This window comes from Rhagoletis pomonella, unplaced genomic scaffold, assembly GCF_013731165.1.
Source record: "Rhagoletis pomonella isolate Grant_MI unplaced genomic scaffold, Rhpom_1.0 Rhpom_scaffold_00003, whole genome shotgun sequence".
Classification (NCBI taxonomy): Eukaryota; Metazoa; Arthropoda; class Insecta; order Diptera; family Tephritidae; genus Rhagoletis; species Rhagoletis pomonella.
The window spans coordinates 79,364,373-79,378,200 of record NW_023458557.1 but is presented as its reverse complement, the minus strand read 5'-3'; the positions used below and the strand labels follow the sequence as shown (position 1 = coordinate 79,378,200).

Genomic DNA, 13,828 nt, shown 5'->3' with positions numbered 1-13,828 from the left:
TGTCTTTGTCTTTGTCTTTGTCTTTGTCTTTGTCTTTGTCTTTGTCTCATGAGTAATTTAGTTCCTTTGGTTTTCGAAAGATTAGAATAGAGTATTCCTGAAAGCTTCTAAATTTTATTCTTATAAATTGTTTAATTTATTTAAAGATTTATATTGGGAACACAGTTTTCATTCCAGTAAGACTTAAGCAATTTCGTTATTTTCTTTAACATTTCGCTTCAAATAACTCACTCATGTTGCTTCAACAATGTTGCTGCAACCGCTTGCATGCTGATATTGAACAAACACGCTTTTCGTAGTTTCCCCATAACACCAGCTTTTCCTCGGCAACACACTCAAAGCACCCGGTGGGGGAGGCGGTTAGTATGAGAACCGGCACGATTCGGCAATGATGCGCTGCGCTACTTTATACTGTAATAACTTGTCGTGGAACTGTGGTGAATTTCCATTCGTATGCACTCAAATGACAGCGAAGAAGCAATTGCTTTGCCAAGCATTGGCATTTGAGCCGAAACGACGGTTAGTTTCTTAGTGAACGCCGTTGAATGTAGTTTAGCGTTGGAAAGCAAGGTGCCCGCGTTTGTGTGCTACAAATTAAACTACTACATAGTAAATCACTAAAACTACATATTTGGTTTCAGTTATTGGCATTTTGAATTAAAATTAATGGTGAAATAAAAGTGAAGTGTGTGAAGAAAGTGAAAGATTGGTAAAGCAGTGTAGTGGAAAGTGTTGAGCAGTGGCTGCGCTGTGCTGAAGTGTAAGTTATCCTGTGATCCTTTTTTTTAATAAATTAAAAACAATTAAACAAAAAATTGCATTCAATTGCAGTGGCTGATACTCTTTTGATTCGCATTTGAAAAATATGAAAATAAATAAATAAACTACTACGACACTGTTACTCTCCTTGCATTGTCCCTATTGACATGCTGTCACACATGTGCACACACACACACACACACAAACACAAATATTCCGGCATACATAGTACATAATACCTATTACACAAGCTCACATATTTACAAAAAAAAAAAAAAAAACACTTCCACCTGCTTTTAGCAACACGCTGAGTGCCACTTGGCGTCTCAAGCCGTTACGTCTGGTCACTGTGTGGCATGGGTCGTGCCGTGCGCTGCGTCTAGTCGCGTGTCCTTGTGTCGCGTCGCTTCGCCTTGTCGTCGCCGCTGCTGCTGCTGCTGCATCCTTCATTCACATTTAGTTATTGTCTGCATTCGGTGCGCCAACTAAGCATTCAACCTGCCACGACAATCCAGCGTTGGCCCACTCAAATGCAGTGATAGTGTGAGCGTTGGATGCTTTACATTTATTTTTGTTTTCCTTTTTGCTCCCCACTGTCAGTTTTGTGATTTGTGGAGGTGAAAAGAGTTGGCTTCTAGTGGTGTTTGTAAATTTCATAAATACGCGCCCGTGCGGTGTCCCACTGTATGCTAACGGTAATTCACAAGCAACAACAACAATAGCAATAGAAACTTGCAAATCGCCGACAACACGTCAACACGTCAACACAAAGTCTACAGCGCCAGTAAGTATGTGACGAGCTTGGTGTTGGTGCAGCGTGTGTGTGCGTGTGCGCGCGAGTGCACAGGAAGTAAAAGCCGGAAAACGGAAGTGCAGTGAAAGTGTATTTTATTTACATAAATACGTGTAGCAACACGAAGAAAATATGCATAAATATGAGCTATGTTTTAGCGCGAAAGTAAAAAAAATTGCATTAATAGCAAAAGCAACAGCAACAAAATAAGTACGCATCCTTGAGGGCGCGCCACATTGCCTTCCATTTACACAATCTTTTTTTACTATCTTCTCTAGCATACGCGCAGAAATAACCAAGCAAAAAAAAACTAAAACAACAAAGTGCAAAAGAGGGAGCGTACGCGAAATCAGGAAAGCAAGTGGAAATCCTGCAAAAGAATTTACAATTTTCTATGCTTCCACAAAATAAAAATAAAAGCGTGCGAAAAAATTTCAAACAGTTTACTCTAACATCGTAGCTCTGAACAAGTGTGCGCGAAGAAATAAAAATAATAATAAAGGATGAAAAAGAGCTAAAAATTAAAATCTAACTTGAAAAAAAGAAAGGTGTCCTCGAACCCAACTTATCTACTGTTTGCCAGAAGCAGTGAAAAGGTACGGCGTAGTGTAAAATAAAAGTGCCACAAAAACGCTTGTCACAATTTTTGCTGCTCTACTTTGCTGCATTAAGCAGGAAATGGATTAAAAGCGGATTTTGATCTCTCGAAAGTTGTAACGACGACAACGCTTGGATTGTAGCAGCTTCGTTTTTCGTTTCGACTTTTGGAAGTGTAAGTTTCATTTGTTGGAAATAAATATGATTTGGGTAAAATTAAACTTTCAGTTTATATCCACTGTTGCCAGATTCACAGCTTTAACAGTAAATTATAGTTTTTTAGCTAAGCTTACAGTTGTTGGAATTACCTCCTAATACAAATTACAGTTTTTTTTTTCAAATATCCGGTTTGTACGAATAAATTAAAATGTCTCTTTTGGTTTTTTTTTCTAAGTCAATTTTTAAGATAAAAGTTGAGTGCCCTCTGCAATGCAGTCGACACAGCAAATGTGGTAAGAATATTTTCTCAAATCAAAAAATAAACTGGAAATTCCAACACTCTTTGTCAGTGGCGGATTTACCGTAAAGGCAACATAAGCAGGTGCCTAGGGCGGCGAAATTTAGGAGCGGCAAAATTTGACCTGAAAAAAAACAAATTAATTTTTTTCAAGTTAGCTGCACTGAAAGTAGAATTTGTATTTGTACATTTTAAGACATAAATTTTAGATTCAATTACGCAATCATAAAATTGGACAACACTGTTAGGTATTTTTGATATTATTTAAATGATAATATTTAAAAAATACAAAATAAAAAAAGGTTAGTATTTTTTAGATTATAACTTATCCAGTGAAAAAAGTGGCTTTCTTTAAAAGTTGAAAACCTTTACTCATGGAAAATACCACTTTTTCGTTTTAAATTGTAATAAAAGTATAGTAAATAACATAAATTTGGTACTTTTACCTCAAAATATTTTTCTTACCGGAAAAAGGGGGGCAAATTCTGAATTGCCTAGGGGTGCAAAAATTCAAATCCGCCAGTGCTCTTTGTTATTATAAGGACTCAACCTTTCCTAAAAGAAAAGTATCGCAGAGGTACCAAATTTGAGGTATCATATCAAATGCTCGAAAAAACTAACAAAGCAGTTTACGTAAAATAATGAAAATGAATTTCATTTAAACAAATGTTCCGTACTATAAAATCTACTTTTGTTTAGTTAAGTATAATTTAAACGGATTATAATATTTTCATTTTAATTAATTCGTTTTTCTTATTTATGTTTAATACAATAAAAAAAATACCTTAATTAATTATAGTTTTTAGGTCAAAAATACAGGTTTTTCCGGAAATATGGCAACACTGATTCTATCTTTGTAGAGCCCACATTACGAAAAACAGGTAATCGTTTCATTGCAGACTAGTCGAAAGGAATATAAAACTCGATTTGCGTGGTTCGCTGAGTTTTGTGCTTCGCACAGTGGTCGGAGAGGCCACGTTTTACGCGAAAAATTAGGAATTCACCTCTTGCAATGCAACCAAAATTGAGGATTTCCTTTGTTTACTTCAGCAATAAAGCTAACACTTTGCCATTCTTCCTCGCTGCCATACGGATAACGTCAATTTCTACGACTTCCTGTTCCGGTAGTCGGTTGTAGTATGCAACAAATTCGTCGGCTTAGTGGCGGCAGCGCAGGCAAATGCCACTTTAACCATGGCATGCAGTCAAATGTAGTGCTGTTTTGAAATTTGAAAGCGCGCAAGGACGACCTACCACCGTAGGTTTCCTCGATACCAACTTCGGCAGCAGCAGCGGCGACATTGCTGTCGAGTAAAAGAGCTCCAATGCTAGCCAACCAACCAGCCAGGCAGCAACACGAACATTTAATTGAAAAAGTTTACACTTTGGCAAATGATTTTAGCAAACATTTGTAATTTTCAATGCAGACGTTGTAACGGTGAAATGTCGCAAACACAAACGTACAAACGAAATGCATTTGCAATACAAGCCTGTGCCGGTTTTATATGTTGTATGCATTTATTTTTCAGTTGTATTATTGCTGTGCTTCACAACAAATTTTAGTAAAATTTTTAGCGGTACTAAAGGCTAGCGACCTAACCGCGGCAACGCGCTCCCAATTTAGCGTGTGAACTATTTTTTTATATTTATTTTTTTGCTCGCCTTTGCTTTGCGCCCTTTTGTTTGTTTATTTTTGCTCTGATTTGTCTTTCGCGGTCTTATTTGTTCTATTTACTTAGCAATTTCGAAAATTTCGAAACTTTTTACCTCACAAAACGAATTAAAACTTGTTAAGCTAAGTGTGCAATGGTGTGTGGTAGCACTTGAAATTTTCGGTTGTTGCTCAATCGCTAGCCGCTTGCCGTAGACTTCTTCACCTTACTCAAGTTGTTTTGAGTTTTGTCTAAGCTCTGGTGGGGTAAGACTTAAAGTTTTGCTTGGTCAATTGGGATGTGGACGGAAGCTCTGTGCCTCGTCCTAATTAGCATGCAATCAGTTGGATGAACGCAAGATTGCGGCGGGCAAGCAAGCAAAGAAATTTAACTTTGAGTGCGCTGGAAGATTAATTGTTGTGTATAACAATTCTTGAGGAAATTGCGTTTCCAAAAAGCGGACGTACGTGGGCAAGCAGGATGCCATTTAAAAGCAAAAATCTAAAAGATTCTATAGAAACATGAGTCGATTTTGAAGTTTAATTGGAGAAAAACTAGCGGATAGCAAAGGACTCGATTATGCAACAGAAGATGTCATCATTTACTTTGACTAATGAATATTTCCAAGTTTGTGTATTAATCTGTTTCTCCACTGATTGCTTTTATTTTCTACTCTCGTTATTGAGAAAGCGAACGCCCACCAAAAGAACATTTGAATTAAAATGGAATGTATTTTCATTAGGTGGCAAATAGATTAAAAAATATTTCAAAGCTAATATATTTCATTTTCATGTGGCAACCCTATTTTTTAAAAATGGCTTGCGACCATTAATTCGTATATAGTATTTTTAAGAAGTCAGAAGAAGTTAATTTAAAAATAAAAAGACGGTGGCAACACTTTTACTTTTTTTATTCGACTTTTTTATTTTTAAGCAATTTTTTTTTCTATTCAAAAATGACACTATTTTTATATGTATGCTCCAAAAATACTGTTGTCATATTGTCTTAAGGTTGTACAATTTTGCAATGTAAAATAATGGTTAATATGAGTTTAGGGACTTCACAGCGAATATTAAGAGCTTAGTATAAATTTTCTATGCGTTTAAAAAATATTTTAGTTCAGTTGCAAATGCCCTTAACAATTTTGATCGTTATTTTAAATTCAAAAATTTTACCACTTAAAGACTTTACGGCGATTAATGCCCCCCTTACTATTTGCGGTTATAGGGACGCAATTATGAAACAAAAACTGAAAACATTTTTGGAACTGACAGTTCTCGCCATTTAAAAGGTTAAAAAGGCTAAGAAAAGAAGTTCACAGTTCTATGCAATAAGTATTTAGGCGGCAATTATTCTCAAATAAATTATAATTTATTTTTTAGCGGACAATTCTATTTAAAGAGTTTCCTCTCTACAAGTCTTTAAAGTTTTAATCATCCTGATTTTCTCGGAAGTCCTAGTAGAGCCTCTAATCAGGTTTCCATATGCTGTCTAAGCTCTTGGAAATGCGCTACCTTACAAAATTTAAGCTAAAGTTCAGTAGTTTATAGGCATCTCTTATAGCCGTTTTGTTTGAAGCCAACTGTAAAGATCAGGATCTCTGTTCACAGCTTGAAAAATATTTAGTTTTCAATCACTTCGTTCGTTAAAGTGGATTTCGAAGTTTCGGTTAATTCAACTTTCCTGCTCTGTACTCGATATCGACCATAACCTGCCAAATGTTCGCAGACTCATAGACCGTTCAAGTTTCAGAGTGCTAATAACAGCAGCGATTTCAGTTACAAATTTAGTCAAGAACTCTTCATCTAATCTCCCAAATCTCTTTAATAATATGTTTAAATGAAATCATTCCTTAACCCGTTTCGTTTGATTCCTAAATGGAAATTTTTTATTTGCTTGACAGAAGGCAACCTTATCTCAATAGACGACTATTTCTATATAAATTTCATTCATAAATTTTAATTATATTTAATTAAGTGCTCAGCGAAAAAAAAAAATATTTTTTATAGAGGGGACAGTTGTATTTGAGTTGTGTTTCACCTTATCAAACTTTTTTTCACTTTCCGTATAAATATTTAAATTTTTCATGCAATTAGTTTTAATAATAATTCTTAATTTTGTTTCTGATAGCAACCTCCCTAAAAATGTCTTAAATTATAAAAAATTTCGTTGTACTTTTACCCGAAATACGTTCTGATTTTTTTTTTTTACTTAACTCGATTAAACATTTTTTTGAGTAATCAAAATCTTGATAACTCGAGTAATTGATTAGCCGGAGAACTGATTAACCAACTTGCTCGAGTAATCGAATAATTGCACCGCTTTAGTAGCAACTTTACACACAAATATTCACGTCGTATTTCTCAAAAAAAAAAATAAAAAAATAATAATTCTTAACTTCTGGCAGCATTTTCTTCGCTTTTAACCCAACTTTTGCCATTTAACCTTACTATTATAACTGGCTGACAACCCTATTGTCTAAAGCCTCCAATTTGAAGCCTTTCTCAGTTTTGCTTTCATTTAATACTATCATGGAAATATTGGTTCCAAACAATTTTTTTTTAGACAAGCGGCAACCCTTCTTTCATTGCGTTGAATTTAAATATCTAACAGCGTTTCGTTTTATGTATACGGATAATGCATCTGCATGCAACGTGTATAAATTTTATTTCCAATTACTTTCAAATTCTAGTTAGCTGGCAACCTTATTTAAAAATCTTCTTTTTTCTTATTGTTTAAAATAACGTTTCATTTATTAGTCGTAATTCAGCATACCGATTTCATACTAAACTCAATACAAGATTAATAACTAATTTCATTTAGCATTAGTTTCTCCACATTAAAAATATTTACTTTATTTAATTCTTATCAAAACACTCCTGTGCCCCGAAAGGCCTCTGCATAAGCATTCTGACTGCCATATTAGGCGACATTAATTTGATGTCCACTCAAGCGCTTCGTTAAGCAGAGAGTACTCAAGCGAAGTTGTGTAAGTTTCAACAACTTATCAAAAAGCTGTTGGCATTATTAAAGTTGAAATGTAGCTTTTACCGAACAAATTATCAAAAAAAAAAAAAAAAAAAAAATGTGTCAGCAACCTCGATGGCTGCAATTTTGCATCCGTGCTTGCGTGCGTTGCTCGTTTTTTTGTGAAAGGCAAAAATAGTTTTTTGATTTGCAATCATACAATAACACATACTATAGATATGAACGTAGAATGCATGTAGGTTTGTATGAAATAAATTAAGCTTTCAGAACTTATGATGGCTGCAAAAAGACGTGAGAGTAAGCGTAAGAACTTGTGCAAGCGAGTTTGTTAAAACTGAGCTAGTGGGGGAGTGCATGAGTGGCAGCAACGATTTTAAGTATAGGGTTGCCAATGTAGTCGCTCAAGGATCCAGCTAACTTACTTATCTTTCCATACCGTATGTTTGTTTATAACTTTCGCCATAACTAGTCTATTGCATTACTTTATCATGGCAACCCTGCGCCGCAACATCACCACATCCTTTTAGCCATATCACTACAGCAGCATGTCAAAAACTTACGAATCTATGCAAAGATTTATTTCAAGCCCAAGGATAACGTTGACGCAACGAACACAATTTTACACTTGCTGTGTGGCACACATTTTTCTGCTTTTTTTAATGCTCTTTTTGCGCACGCGTGTGTGCATCCATAGTTTCCTTCTAAGCTATAATATCCCTGACTTGGCTGCGTATGTCACTAGCTGCTAACTTTTTCTTGTTTTAATTTTCACTTTTTCTTATCACTCAGCTACATCTTGTCGCCACTGCTGCTGCTGCTGTTTCAGCTGCTGTTGTGCCGGTTTGCTGCTGCTGTTGTTAAACATTGAAATCTCTGCAGGCGCTCGTAGTTGTCGTTCCACTTTTTCAAGCTGGTATTACCAAGCCGGTTTTCTTGCTCCACATACTCATACGTACAAACAAACATATGTATGTACTTAAGTGCCCACAACTCCTTCAGGAAAATTCCATACCTATAATTTTCTATTTTGTCGAAACTTTGCGTGCTCGTGCATGTGTCTGTTTGTGTGGCAATTTCAAAATTAAGTGTGAAAAAAACTTGCAACAAGTTTTGTTTTTATTATTTCTTGGCTGTTAGCTAATTAAATTCACGGCGATTTAGTTGTTAACAGACTATTGTGCGTTTTCTCCTCGCCTCCTCTCTTCTTCTTACTTTTTTATAGTTTCTATAATCTCATAAACTTCAGCTTGCCGCTTTATGCTCTATATGCGGCTGCTGTTGAAAACTCGCTACACTTTTATGTGTCGAAGGTGCGTGGTTTAGTTCGTAGTTTGGTCGCAGCCACCTGGTTGTGGTGCTGCACGGGAGTCGTTTAAAAGCGATTATTTTAACAATATGTCCGTAAATACGTATTATGCTATATACAAATGTATGTGTGTATTTTTGATTTTGCTATACACGCAATAATTGCATGCATGCGTAACGAATTGCATTCAAGCAAGCCAATATATGTAGTATGTAAGTATATAAGGGCAGCTCTTAAAATTAATTCCTTAAAACTCCTTTAACCTGGTTAAGGCCTATAACGCGGTTACAGGTAATCGTATAAGGTTCTGATCTTTGCTAGCCCCTACTAAAAATTCCCGCTCAATATATTTGTAGAACATATTAACCCACTAACTGCCATTACACTCAACTTGTTAAAAAGGAGGACTAGCAGGACAATTCTTACAAATGTCTTTCAACTCACCGCTGTCTTTCGAAACAAAAAACTCTTTCGTAAGAAAACTGTCAATTCTTGCAACTATCTTGAAAGCGCTTTACTGCCTTTCGAAAGACTAATTGAAAGCGTATGCTGTACGCTTTTTGGCAATAAGTTTTTTGAAAATAAAATTAAATTAAAAAACATATATTTTTCATTTTAAAACAAAAGAAAACTAATAAATAAAATTAAATTAAATTTAAAACAAAATTAAAAAATAACTTTTAAAACAAATGCAAATAAATAGTATTATTTTTAGAAATGAGGTGAAATTTATAAATAATAATTTTTTTTCTCACAGAAACATAAATTAAACTTAAATTAGACAAAGAAAAAATTAAATAAAAAAGAAGAAAATAGTAGGTACTAAAAAATTAAATGAAGTTAAAAAAAATCATTTTCAAAACAAAATATGAAAACAAAAGATAATTGATTAAAAAAAAGAAAAAATTAAAAAAATTAAATAAGATCCTAAAGTTTAAATGAAACAAAAAAAAATATATATATATATTTGTTTAAACAACAATATCTAAAAGTAAAAAGAAAATGAAACTGAAATAAATAATATTTAATTAAAAAATGGTAAATAAAATAGGATTCTAAAAACTTTATGATATTAAAAAATTTTAAAAATTTAAGTAAATTAAATAAAATAAGTTTTCAAAAATTAAGGGAAATAAAAAATGCAGTGACTCAAACAAGTGACCACGTGTTGATTTTCTTTAAATATTCACAATGTTTTTTTACGTTAAGTTTTTTTTGGTTATTTTTCTATAAAAACATTGTCCAAGCTTTAACCAAAACCAGGTAAATCAAAGTTTCAGACTTTATACAAAATTTAAAAAGTTCAAACAATTTGCACTAAAATTTCAAAATTTTTAATATGAATTTTAAGAACATTTTTAAGTATGAAGTTTTATAGCTCACATAATTTTAGTCTAATAAAGTGCAAGTTGCAAGCGGCAGCAAAAACGCGTAAATTTCTGATATATTTTTTTTATTTTTGAGGGACTTTTGCAGTATAAGCATGAGTTTCTTATGAAAATGCGGAAGACCGTTCGGAAGAAAATTTCAAAAAATCAACGCCAGTTTTTATAAATTGCCCTTGTTATATCGTGCGACAAAAACAAAAAATAAAATAACTCACGAAACCGTGGGCCAAATATAGTAGAACTTCGTTTTAGTTTTTCTCTCTGACGATAGGATTTTTTTTAAGGGGTTTTGTGGATATGCTAAATTCCAAAAATTATTAAAAAAACTCATTCCAATGTAGAAAAACAGTATGAGTGAGACAATTTTGTAGAACTACAAAAAAAAAAAAATTTTGGGTCACAAGGACGAATAGGTATAGAAAATGTCCCATTAATTAGTTTTGTTTTTTAAGTGAATAAAGTTAGAATGACTTCGGGATGTTTACGAGTGCATATTAGTCCTTAACATATAATTTTTTCGAAATTAATTGTTGTGTTAATTTCAAGGATATTAAATGATAACATGTGAATAGGACATTTTCAATACCTAATCGTCCTTATTTCACAAAAAATTTAAACTGCCTTGATATGGCAGAATTTTATCTTTAATTTGATTGTCATACTGTTTTTCTACATTGCCGAATTGCTGAATTTGTTTAATAATTTTTTGAAGTAATTGTATTTTTAAAATTTCAAAGTCCTTAAAAAAATCCTGACGTCAGAGAGAAAAACTAAAAACGCAGTTTTACTATATTTGGCCCATGATTTCGCACGGTGTTATATGTATAAAAAAAAAAACGGAAAAGCCGTAGAATAAAATTGTATGGGTTATAAAACTGCATTACCAAAAATTCAGATTAAAAATTCAAAAATTTTTATAAACATTTGTTGAACTGTATAAATTTTTCTTATTACGACAATGAAATCGTAGTAAAAAACGCGCTGCCCGAAGACTCGAACTAGCATCTCTCGAAAGGCTTACCATTTGAATGATATAGAAGTGATTTTTCCCTAAATAGTTTTTCACCACGAGTATTGAATGATAGAGCTCATTTTGTAAGGGTTTTGTATTAGAGTAACAAAGGTCTTTCGAACTATCTTACCGTCTCTCTTTCATTTGTTTTACAAACGACTTTTTACTATCTTAGCCACAATTGCCCTGGAAGGACCTATTTTAACATAGTCGAAGTTAAGGGGTTAAACAGTTCTAGGAGAGGATTACGCGTGAAATTTTATTTGTTTGAATACAACCGTTTAAGGAGTGTTCCTCTGTGAAATTAGTGCAACCCTAATGTGTATATGTATATTATTAACTCATGCATATGTTCATTCGACCATACCAGAAATACAATTTCGCTGTCCAGCCCTTAGTCGCAAGTATCGATACAATCTAATGTGCATCAATGCATACAAACATACATATCTACACATCTCCTCACCCAAATTTATCGCCTTGACTAATTGTTCACTACGAGTATGTACCTTCATGCGTTCATGTAGCGCGGGGTCACCACCACACCCTTTCCAATTGTCTCCGAAATGTGTTGGCACATGTTGCATGTTGCTGGCTGGCTTGCTTGCTTGTTTTTGCTGGTCATGCATGTTGCAATCGCGCCATTACTAATGAGAAATAAACAAAATAATTTGTTGTTTTCGCCCAACGTGCTTTACACATCATTGATTAGTGTGAAAATTGTTAGTTAGTAGCGGAAGGGCTTACTACATAATGCTTACTAATGAGTAGAAAAATAGCACACAGAAGTAGGTACTTGTAACGACGATTTTGTTTGTTTGTATAGCAATCAAAAAATATCTCAGACTTGTGTATAAACTTTAATGTTGAAAAGTTTCAAAAGGTCAAATTGGTTTTGGTCAGATTGTGTAACTATTCCGAGGCTATGATATTGTCTTTACCTCAGCCTTATTAAAAGGGCTGTTGCATATGTTTTGTGATTCAAGATAAGGGAAATTTTCTCATTAAAATCGCGTTAAATTTTGCATAGTCTCAATACACTTCTCGCAGTATTTTTATACCTTTCATGAGCATGAAATGGTATTATACCTTTGGTCCGATGTTTGTAAGTATACTTATAGGATCAGAACGTCGAGCTGAGCCGATTTAGCCATGTCCGTCTGTCCGTCCGTCTGTTTGTATGCAATCTAGTCTCTCAGTTTTCGAGATATTCGACTGAAATTTTGTAAGTGAGTGTATTTTGATAATGTATTAATCATTTGTCGGAACGGTAAAAATCGGACCACTATAACATATAGCACCCATACAACTGACTGTTCAGATACGAGATTCTTCGTTATAACTCCTCCATTTATGCAGCAAGGAACATGAAATTTCGCAATATTTTCACTCATTATCAACAGAAAGTTTACGTTGACGAATGACAAAGATCGGGTCACTATAAGCTATTGCCTTCATACAACGGATTGTTCAGATATGGGGTTTTACTTTAAAACTCCTTTATTTGGACAGCTAAAACCGATAAATTTCGTGAGCAATTTTTTAAATATTCAACCAAATTCTACTCAGAAAATAGTCAAGATCGGTGCTGTACAAGCTAAATCTTCTATACCGCAGAGTGTTCAGATATAAGTTTTTGCGATGTAACTCTTTTATGTAGGCAGATAAAATCATTGAATTGTGTTACCGGTTTACATACCGACCATACACAGCAGTGAAAATCACTTAGATCGGTGCTTTATAAGGTACAGTCATTCAAACAAACGCACACGTGTCGATTTTTTTTTTTTTACCGACTTCCAAAAAAGGAGGAGGTTATCAGTTCGTCGGAAAAAAATTTTTTGCACTCTTTCAATATAAGCATGAATTTCTTATGAAATAAAATGCGGGAGAACGTTAGCAACAAAGTTTAAAAAACTTAACGCCAGATTTTGTAAATTTCAATTGTTAGATATAAAAAAAAAAAAAAAACGAAAAAGTAGGTATTATCAAAAAAAAAAAATTTTTAAATGAATGGGATTTTTAAGCCGGTTGAAACTTGCACTTCGTTAGACTATAATTTTATGGGCTATAAAACTGCATACCCAAAAAAGTTTTAAAGATTCAGATTAAAAGGTTTAAATTTTGAGAAAAATTTGTGGAATTTTCCTTAATTTTGTATAAAGTTGGAAACTCTGATTGATATGTTTTTGGGTAAAGCTTGGGCGATATTTTTATAGAAAAATAAATAAAAAATTTAGCTCGGAAAGATATGATTTTTTTTTTATATAACTCTATGTATGCAGTGAATGTAGAAATTTTTTGTATACAAATTTTTTTTGTAAAATTTTGTGATGTTCATGAAAGGTATGAAGCCGAAGAAAGCCCTTACTGCCCTTACTTGTTTTAATACAATTAATCGTCTACATAATTGGCTCGCTGTCTACGACAAACTTTTGCACTTAGCTCACCCCGCAATCACAGGTGTCAACTCAACTGGCAAATCAATCGAAATTCAAAATAAAAGCTGAAGAAGTAACGAAAGACTTTGTGAGAAAAGTATAAATGCATCTACATATACATATAGATGTACATACATATCTATACATTGTATTTATGCACATTTGAATGTACATATAAATACATATGTACGCCTGAAAACGTGGGGACATAGCAAATCGCGAGTGAAATGATGGCACATAATAATTAACTAAAAGACCACACAATGCAAGCCTGTGTATTGGCCTTACTGCGACAATTTACGACGCTGCGCCGACGCGCTGGCTGTCCATCAATCTTCATTTAGTTAACCGCAATTTTAGAGCAAAGTTGCCATTCACCTCGTTTGCATTTTTCATTGGATATCAGCGTGGATAATCTATTGCTCCTGGTACTGG

The 13,828-nt window shown here is 33.8% G+C and overlaps 1 protein-coding gene across 1 annotated transcript in view; it reads left to right on the top strand.

The window, feature by feature from the left end:
* Nucleotides 1–543: 543 nt before the first annotated feature.
* The window catches only part of LOC118735605 (protein madd-4), a gene marked incomplete in the record, with an annotated part of 164,615 nt that continues 151,330 nt past the window's right edge, over nucleotides 544–13,828 (top strand). Inside the window, 2 exon segments of the mRNA XM_036465453.1 lie at nucleotides 544–760; nucleotides 1,831–2,324.